The sequence below is a fragment of the Pinus tabuliformis genome, chromosome 1_2, assembly GCF_031772625.1.
Source record: "Pinus tabuliformis cultivar Carrire ecotype Pingquan chromosome 1_2, CPIR1, whole genome shotgun sequence".
In the NCBI taxonomy this organism is placed as follows: domain Eukaryota; kingdom Viridiplantae; phylum Streptophyta; class Pinopsida; order Pinales; family Pinaceae; genus Pinus; species Pinus tabuliformis.
Genome location: NC_142298.1, coordinates 627,859,584 through 627,868,709, shown reverse-complemented (window position 1 = coordinate 627,868,709; position 9,126 = coordinate 627,859,584).

Here is a 9,126-nt window from a genome sequence, read left to right as displayed (position 1 = left end):
GTCTAATTGATTCTTCTTTGAATGTCATTCGGTTCAGCCTGAATCTCTTGTAACAGCTTGATAGTAGGAATGCCCAGGGATGAAGGAAATTTGGCCTCCATGCCATATACTAGCTCATAAGGGCTCATCCCAATTGATCTTTTGCTCGAAAGTCTGTCTTCCCATAGGTCATTTACCAACTTTTTGTGCCAGTTCTTCTTGTTTTCTTCTAGCACTTTCTTTATGATGTTGATGAGGCTTTTGTTAGATGATTCGGCCAAGCCATTACCTTGAGGGTAATAGGCTGTGGAGTGGCCCAAAGTAATATGAAATTTGTGGCAGAAATTGATCATTTTTTTGGACTTAAAGGCAGCGGCATTGTCAGTGACAATTTTCTCAGGGCAGCCAAATCTGGAAAGGATATTGCACTCAAGGAATTGGATAATGATGGTGTCATTGGCTTGTCTACAGGGAATGGCTTCAACCCACTTAGTGAAATAGTCGGTGGCTGTTAGGATCCATTTTTGTTGGCCTAAGGAAGAGGGATGGATTTCTCCAATGAAGTCAAGACCCCATTGTTGAAAAGGTTGTTCGGTTGAGATGGGTTTAAGGGGCAGGGGTAACAGCTTTCTCTTGCCCTCAAAAATTTGGCATTTGTGACATGATATGGCAAACTTCTTTACATTTGCAAAAAGAGAGGGCCAATAAAAACCAGCTCTTAAAATTTTATCAGCAGTGGACTTCCAATATAGATGTCCTCCACAGTCACCTGCATGGAATTCTTTCATGACATTGTTAGTTTCATTCATGGTTAAACAATTAAGCAATATACCTTCATGATTTCTCCAAAATAATGCACCATCTATAACACAAAACTTTAAAGCCTTCATTTTCAAAAATCTTTTCTTGGTTCTGGACAATCCTGGGGGAGCACACAGGTTTAATAACATAAAGCATATATCAGCGTACCATGGAGATTGTAAAAAGATTTCACTGATCTGTGGAGTCGCCAGCTCCGGTTCATTGTCAAGCTAGTTAATCTCTAAGGCTTGAAAATTTGTTTCGGACATCAGTTTAGCTAAACCTTGTCCCTTTATCAGCTTGGTTGGTTTTATTTCTATGTCATATTCAAGGATGTTTGCAATCCACCTGCCTCTTTTGCCTTCTAATCCCTCTTGAGTCAATATGTCTTTTACAGCAGCATGTGGGACATAGGAAATTACGTGTGAATATAAAATGTACACTCTGAAATCCTTGATGGCCTTAACAAGTGCGTAGGCCTGCTTTTCCATTATTGGGTATTTCAAAGGGGTGTCTCTTAGAGCTCGGCTGAAAAAAGCTATTGGCTTTTCAGCTCCCTGTTCATCCTTTTGCAAAAGGACAACGGCTATAGTGTGATCAGATGCAAACGAAAATATGATAAAATCTTTGCCAAAATGTGGGCTAGTTAGAACAGGGGTTTGTGTTAAGGCTGATTTGATACTCTCAAATGCTTGTTTGGTTTCAAGAGACCATTTTACCTTGGCATCCTTCTTTAACATGTTGCTTAACAATCTTATCAGCTCAGCTAGATTTGGAATAAATCTTCTAATGAAGTTGATTTTTCCAAGGAATGCTTGTAGCTCTTTAATGTTTCTTGGAAATGGGATTTGGAGGATGGCTTGTATTCTTTCAGGATCAATTCTGATCCCATCCTTTGATATGATGTGGCCAAGTAATTTGCCTTCTTCGAGGCCAAACAGAGACTTCTTGGGGTTCAAGGAAATGCCATATTTCCTACATGTCATGAAAATTTGCCTGAGATGCTTGAGGTGTTCTTCATCACATTTGGAAAATGGGGTTAAGTCATCAAGGTGGACAACTAGGAAGTCATGTATTTCTTTGGCGAGAGCAATATCCATTGCACGTTGAAAGGTAGCACCAGCGTTTTTAAGACCAAATGGCATCTTTACATACTTAAATATTCCCCAAGGTATCGTAAAGGCAGTTTTGTCTTGGTCGTCCGGGTGAACAAGTATTTGGTTGAAACCTGAAAAACCATCTAGCAAGGAGATTCTAGATGACCCCACTACTCTTTGTAAGATGTGGTCCATTTTAGGCAAAGGGTAATGGTCTTTTAGGGAGACTTGATTTAAATTTCTGAGATCTACACAAAGTCTGATTTCGCCTGTCTTTTTTCTTGTAGGAACAAGATTGGACACCCATTCAGAAAATCTGATGGGTGCTATTATGCTTGCTTCAAACATCCTCTTTACTTCCTTCTCAATCGGGGGAAGAAGCATAGGGTTAATTCTTCTAAGTTTCTGCTTGAAGGGTTTCTGGTTTGGTTTTAAAGGAATGGTGTGTTGGATCACTGAGGTGTCATAGGATTTCAGATCCTCATAGCTCCAAGCAAATACATCTTGGAACTCTTTGAATAAGTCAATATACTTGGGCTTTTGATCAGGTGGTAAATTTTTGGACAGTTTGATCATTTTTGGCTTTTCTGCTGTCCCGATGTTGTGTTCCTCTATATCAGTGTTTATGGGCTGTAATTTTGGCCTTTTGGGAACATCATTGGCATCAAACATATCTTCTAATGGGGTTAGGCCAGCAGGCAGGAAGTTATCCTTTAAGTCAATGATGTCTGCCTCTATTTTGGCTATATCTTCCAAGTGTATTTGTTTCAGCTGTTCTATGTTTTCTTTGTCAAAAATAGTTGGTTTCAGGATTTGCTTGACTGTTGCAGCTGTTATATCTTGCTGATTTTTATTTGTTTGGTGTTGGGAGCCATTCATAGCATCCATGTCAATGTTAATATTCGAAAACTCATGCTCAAGGGTGAGGAAGTTATTAATCTGGGCATCATTTTCGAATACTTGCCAATCTTTAACGTTATTTGGGACAGCGGGCCTATGTTTTATTTCAGCTGTAAAGTGATGGTTTGGGTCAAAAAGAAGCTTGCATGTACTAGCAAAGGTGGCTAGGCTATGTGCATGAATGTTGTGATTTCTGGAAATCTTGTCAATCTTGAATTCAGTGAATGCCTGGAGTATATTAGTAGCAGCGGTCCTATAGGCTCTCATTCTGTTGTCATTGGTTACAAAATTACCTTTCATTTGTTGTATGATTAAATCAGAGTCTCCTAAAATAGACACTTTTGTAGCTCCTAGAGCTTTGAGGAGTTTAAGGCCTAAAAGCAGAGCCTCATACTCTGCCATGTTATTTGTGCATTTGAAGTTCAGTTTGTAGGCATGGCCTTCTGCATGGTTGTTATATGTGTTGTGAATCCATACACCTGCCCCTGCTCCTAACTTGTTGACAGAGCCATCAAACTCTAAATACCATGTGATTTCTTGCTTATGGTCAGTATCAAGAGATTGAGCTATTTTAGGATTGGGCAGATTTAAAATTTTTGTTTGGGGAACTTCTTTTGGTAGGCTAGTTGCATCAATTGCTGTGACAGTTTCGTGGATGTGTGCAACCAACTCTTCGTTGATGTGTGCTTGTTGCTCTAGAGCGAAGGGCTCATTATCAATTGAAACATTTGTATCATCATTAAACAAAATAAAGGAATCCATATCAGAGTGGATTGAGTAAATGGGAAAATTTTCAGGCTTGCTCTCACTACTTACCACATATTTCATGAGCGTTTCTCTATACATTCTCTTTGGTTGCCCAAAGACTGAAATGGTGGCATAGGAAAGGTCTAATTGAAGGGATCCTTGGAGCTTTGCTCCCCATGATCTTGATAGGAGCATACCGTACTTTGGTGGAATGTCAGCAACCACTACATCCATGAGGATGGTCTTGTTGGGATATTGGACTAAGGAGACACACAAGTCTTTGATGAGGCCTAAACATTTCACTTGACTTGAGTTAAATGAGTACAGATCTTTGTAAGGTCTTGTAACATCAAGATTCAGTTTTTCCATAACTGCTTTGGGCATAAGATTGTGCGATGCCCCTGAGTCAAACATAGCGTTGTGCAAAACTTTGTCATGTATATGCAAACTGACATAAAAGGGTGGGACCGGTCCATGTGTTGATTTTCCGTTAACTTCTAGGCCAAATAGCAGCTCTGGGGTGTCGTCTAAAACATTTACATCATCCTTAACCTCTGGCATTTGAAGTGATCTTTGAATTTGCTGCCTATATACATCGTGTTTGGCAAGTTCTGAGAGGGGAATGGATATTTTTAACTTAGCTATTTCTGTCTCTAAGTTAAATGGCTTTTCCAGTGGAGTCTTGGTGTTGATAATGGCAGTTTTTTCTGTTTCATTTGAATTGTCTGCATTTTGCTCTTGTTTATCAGTGTTATGGGAAGTTTTTGCTTGCGGTTTTTCAACTTCAGGAAAGTTTTTTGGAACCTTGTTCGAGCTTTCTTTCGAGGAAGAAGGTGGCAAAGGCTGATCTTTGGAAGGCTGTATTTCTGTTATGTCTTCTACAGTCACTTGATGTGGGTTTGGAACAGGTATATCAACTGGTTCTGTTATGACAGCCTTGCCTTTAGTCTTGTTGGGTTGTTTGCCTTCCTTTGTTTTACTAGGCTCGGAAATGTCAATGGTCCTAGTTCTCAGCTTATATTGTTTGTGTACTTCATACACAGTGGTATCATAACCTTGTTTAAAATCAAAAGACTCATCAGACCTAGTCTGAAACTGATTATAATCGGGTTCAATTTGGTCTTCTTGGGACAGGACAATTTGGTGCTCGCCCTTTAGATCCATTAAGTTCATGTGAGTGTCCTCTATGGGTTCACTAGAAGTAGATCCTTCAACATAATTATCTTGGAAAGGGGGTCTTATATCATGGTCTTGGTTAGGCCTACCGACATTTGTGTTCTGCGTTTTCCTAAAATTTGGGTTCCTTATGGTATTAGACTGTTGTCCTTCCCATGATGCTTTTCTCTCAACATTTTCTACTCTTTCTCCCAGCCTTTGCAGGCCACTAATGATAGCATCAAGCTTTTGATCAAAAGCTGAGGGTTCTTCCTTAAAGGTGTTTCTTCTTTCCATTCTAGCTCTGTTTCTTTTGGCAATTAAATTGGCTTCCACGCTAACAACAACATTTTGCATGTCCGCAAGGGTTTGAGGAGCTCTTTCTTTTAACTGGTATGCCATATCCGGGTCGAATCCATCGAGAAATTTGTACAAGGCAAGGTCAGGTGGAGGCCTTAAGTTATGTGGTATTGCGTTATATACATTATTGAATCTTGCACAGTACTCCAAAACAGTCTCTTGAGGACCTCGTTTGATCGTATCATATTTAGCTAGTATGTGCAAGGGGTCTTTCTCTTTCTCCCATCTGTTGGTAAAGGATTGGTAAAGCTCATCTGGGGTGGTTATGGAATTCGCAACAAGTGATCTGAACCAAGTTCTTACATCACTTGTTAAACTCTGAACAAAAATTGTCATTCTTACACTATCATCATCTATCTCGTAGTTTTCAAAATAGTCTTGCATCTTTTTGGTGTGCTGAAGGGCTGTGAAAGGACCGGTGCTGTCAAAATATGTGATTTTAGATTGGTACTCTTGAGGTAAAGCCCCAACATTAGCAGGTAATTGCAGGGGTGCATATCTATTAGCCATATTGGCAGGTATAAGTGGAACAACGGGGATAAATGGAACAACTAGAGTAACGGGGATCACAGGAGTAACTGGAACGCTGGAAACAACAGTAGTGTTAGTATGTACAGTGAATGAAGGTGTGGAAGGAGTACTATGAGATGTAGATGATGAACTAAGGGAAATAGGGGTTGAACGAAACAAAACCTTGACAGGAGTCGGAATACAGCTAGGGTAAGCTGTTTCAGGGCTCAAATCAGCAAAATTTTCCTGTCTTTCTTGCTTCCTAAGGATTTTCGAGATTATGTTAGGGTTTTCAAAAACAGCTGGAGGGTTGGGATCTGGATTTGACCTTGTATATCGTGGATTTTTCTTGGGAGCCAGCTTCTGAATTGTTTTTTGGGTATTTTTCCTGGGAATGTTTTTGTAATCAACAAGGGACTAATTAAAATTTGGGACAGCTTATTTGTAACTTAAAACTAGCATGAAGATTGACTGAAGCAACATTTATTTACTCCTGTTAATGCAAAGCAAAAAACAGTTTCAAAGGCTTCCTGGCTGACATTCAGGCTTCATCTGTAGTTTAAGAGATAAGCAACAATTGGAAAGTTTGATTTATGGTCTCAGCGGAGCTTTCTTACCTTCTTTGTGAAATTATCTGAGGATGGTCCCCAGTGGAGTCGCCATTATGTTATCACTCAGGTTGTCCTTAAGCTCCGGAAAAGGATACGGCCGAGGTAACCACAGACCAACTTTGGACTGCAGGTTCTAGCCAACCTGCAATCAGAGAGGGCTCTCTCTTTATGATTTAGCTTTGTTGAAAAGGATTTTAGGCTAGGTTTTGAGTTCAGAGGGTTTTGTTTTGTTTTTGGTGGGAAAATTGATGTTTTCAGACAGAGAGGCAAGGCAGAGTCTGGAAGTTTCAAACCATTGGGCGTGGAGTCGAGGAGGAGAACTGCTGGTGCATTTCTTCGGTCACAAAAGAGGGAAAATGGAGCAAGATAGCTGAGTATGAAACAATATTTCAGGTTTAAATGATGGAAAGAATGCTAAGTAATGAGAGGCAGTTAAGAATCTCTCAATCAGCTTAACAGATGGGGGTAACAGAGCTCTACCTAGGGGCAGTAAAGAATCCCTAGATAATTGGCAAACACAGGTGAATTGGGGTAAATATGAGCCCGAGGGAATTCACATTCATAACCAATTCATTCATTCAGAGGAAAACATAAAGAAACAGCAGAAATTGAGCATAGAGTGTACTTAAACAAATTCTAAGCTATTCTTTTTTTGTGCTATTTAGATAGTGGTAAACAATAAACAGAGGTAAGATGCACTTATTGCTTCAGACTGCAGCACAAGAATTCCATCTTCATATCTCCAAAAACATTCATTTACAACAGACAGTTTTCTCTCTAAGCTTTCAGCAATCTTTGATTATAGAAAAAGCTCAGGTATACAGTGCGGGTCTCTAGTGAAAATTCTCAATTTTCCAACCCTTGAAACAATGTAGAGGGCGGTATATATAGGGAAAAACTCTCTACAACTGCTTTTATTACAACTTGACCTAAACAGGTCTGAAAGAAAGATGATTACTTAACCTAATCCTATCCAGAAATAAATGCAAAAAAATATCTCGGGCTGCGCTCAGGGTTGCCGTATCAAAACTGAGTAAATGATGTAGTCCTTGGCGGCTTGGTGCAGTGTTTTCTGCAATAAATGTGTATGGGTTTCTGCTTTTTTGCTGTCTGTCTGCATTTAAAGCTTTAACTATGATTTGAGGGCAAGGATGGGCTTACGCCTCTTGATTTGACTTTCTGGGGGGCTCATCAATGTTCAGGTGCTTCGAGCCCCTAAAAAAATCTTTGGTTGATACTCTTTGGCTCTTCTTCTTCCTCTGATACTCTTTGGAAATAAATCGATGCTGTTCTGACATGTTGTGGGTCTAATCACAAATTAATGGCCGTTGTTCGGCCTCTGTTTCCTTCAAAACTGTTTTCTGCTCCTTTCTGAGTGCTTCGTGAAGAAAAACGGTTCATTCGGCGCCTTTCGGGCTTCCTGGGGGCTGTAAAATGAAAAGATTCCCTAAAGATTCCCCATTTCGGCCTAAAAAATCTAGCGATGAGCGATTTTCGCCCTTCGCGCCAAAAAAGTGCTGATGATGTCAGCATGATGGGACATTGTACTATGGGTGACGTCAGCAATGACATCAGCATGATGATGTGGCGGGATGACGTCAGCGGGTGACGTCATCATGTACGGACGGTGACATGGCATGTACAGTGGCAGGAGGCCACGTGGCTGGTGACTCGGTGGTACGGTGGCAGGGGGCCACGCAGGCGGATGACGCGTGATGGTGACTAGGCAGGGGGGTGACGCGGCAGGTGACGTGGGGCTTACGTCATAGGGGAGGGCGGTAAGCGGTTTTGGGCGCACCGCCTTAGCGCCTGGGCGGTTTTGGGGGGAGGGGCTCCGCCACACCCCAGAGCTTAACACGTGGCGGGAGTACAACGACAAAACCGCCGAACTCCCGGACGCTAAAGCTTGGGCAGTTGGCGCGCGAAAAGGCCCGCCCACTGTAGATCTGGGACGGGCCAGATCTAACGGCTGGCGGGGCAGACAAAGAAACAGAGGGTTAGGGCGAGGGAATATACAAGGAATACCCGTTTTTAATAATGCGCGCGGGGGTTTAGACTTAGGGAAAGGGGTTTTATGGGTTTAAAATGAGCGCGGTTAATGTATTTACAGTTGGGGCTTAGGGATAAGGGGTAAAGCATGGTTTTTTGCGCGCGGGTTTTAAAGATTTATGCACAAAAATTTGGTTTAGGGGCGGAAAGAGGGTTTTTGAGGGTTTTTAGGGCTAGGGGAGAGGTTGTTAGCATGACCAGGTGTCATCTAACCCCTGTTATGACTCGGATGGGCTAAAAACAGCCCCAGGTGGACCATTTTTTCCCGGACTTGGACAAAAATATGGCTATATTGCCAGGGAGGGGATATTTACATAGGGGAGTTCTATATACATAGTTTAGTAGGGGAATGGGAAAAATGATAGGGAGTTATATAATGCTGTTAGTAGTTAATATGAAGGTGATCAGCAAGCGCTAAGGTCAGGGACCTTAGGCTATTTTGGGGAAAAGACCTTGAAAAGAAATAAAATCCTTGAGTGAAGCAGATCTTCACCAAGGCAACTGATACGGATGATGATGAGATGGAGAGGAATCAAGCAGATCTTGACCTCTTTGGGAAATTAGTAAGTGACTTGGGGAATTAGAAGAAGGGGGAGTTAGTAATACCCAGCTTTGAGCTCTTGTGAATGCAAAACTGCCTGCACTGTGATCTGTAAAGATATAACACTTCAAAACACAAAATTTATCATAAATCACCATTCTGCAACCACACAGCTACCTACCCAGCCTACTCTCCTAACATTTTTTCTTCTTTTGAATTGGGTGCACTTAGACTTGCAAACCCAGATTTACAATTTTTCTTTTGAATTTTTCCTATCTAAATCTACACTTATTTCTGCCAGGGCCCAGATTAAACAGTTGGGTCCCTTTGATTCTCTACCTATCTACAGATCTGCCAAGATTAAACTGTTTGGACA